Source organism: Myotis lucifugus, unplaced genomic scaffold, assembly GCF_000147115.1.
Source record: "Myotis lucifugus unplaced genomic scaffold, Myoluc2.0 scaffold_1, whole genome shotgun sequence".
Lineage (NCBI taxonomy): Eukaryota > Metazoa > Chordata > Mammalia > Chiroptera > Vespertilionidae > Myotis > Myotis lucifugus.
The window spans coordinates 15,271,254-15,272,198 of record NW_005871049.1 but is presented as its reverse complement, the minus strand read 5'-3'; the positions used below and the strand labels follow the sequence as shown (position 1 = coordinate 15,272,198).

At 40.3% G+C, this 945-nt stretch overlaps 1 non-coding gene across 1 annotated transcript; it reads left to right on the top strand.

The window, feature by feature from the left end:
- The first annotated feature begins 332 nt into the window (after positions 1 to 332).
- On the top strand, positions 333 to 466 carry LOC111826626. Its single transcript, XR_002829984.1, has one exon. It is a non-coding gene; the product is annotated as a U11 spliceosomal RNA (small nuclear RNA).
- Positions 467 to 945: the final 479 nt, after the last annotated feature.

The window sequence follows — 945 nt, the reverse complement described above, 5'->3', positions numbered from 1 at the left end:
TTTTAAATTACTTACCATTCTGTAAAATTGGTGCAACAGGAAGAGGTGCCATGCTCATTCTGTGCCATCCAGCACACCCCATGCGGCTTGAAGGCCACAGACGGGATTCGTGTTCTTTGTGTGGTGGATCATTACACATTTAGCGAGGTTTTTTTTTTGTGTGTGTGTGTGTGTGTGTGTGTGTGTTTTAGTGCTTAAATGTACTATATATATATCTCTATATACGTGTGTGTGTGTGTGTGTGTGTGTGTGTGTGTTTAAGATGGCAGAAAGTTGCAAGGATGAATGGTGAAGGGAAAAGTGGCAGTAGAAAGATTAAAAATATAGGAGAAAAAAAGGGCTTCTGTAGTGAGTGGCACACGTAGAGCAGTTTGATTGCTCTATGTGCGGAATCGACATCAAGAGATTTTGGAAGCATAATTTTTTGGTACTTGGGCAGCTAGTGATCATTGGTCCTAGTGCCTGCAAAAAACATATATATATATATATATATATATATATATATATATATATATATATATATATATGAGAAAGATCTTCCTCTGCTAAGGAAGGTACCGTTTATTGAGTTCCCGTGGCTACTATAATACATTAGCAAACACTTTGTGGCTTAAAAAAATAGAAATATTTTCTTTCATAGTCTTGGAAGCCAGAAGTCTGAAATTGAGGTATTGGCAGGGCCGCCTCTCTCTGGAGCCTGGGGGTGTTGGGGAGAGCCTGAATATGATTCTTCCATCTTTTGGTGGGTGCTGGCTTTTTGTGGCATTCCCTGACATGTGGCCCCATCATTTCAGCCTTTGGCACCGTCTTCCGATTGCCTTGTCCTCTGTGTGTTTGTGTCTGCTCTTCTGTCTGTTTCAAACCCTCCTCTGCCTTTCTTACAAGGACACTTGTTACTGAATTTAGGGCCCATCTGGATAATCCATAATAATCTCAAAATCCTTA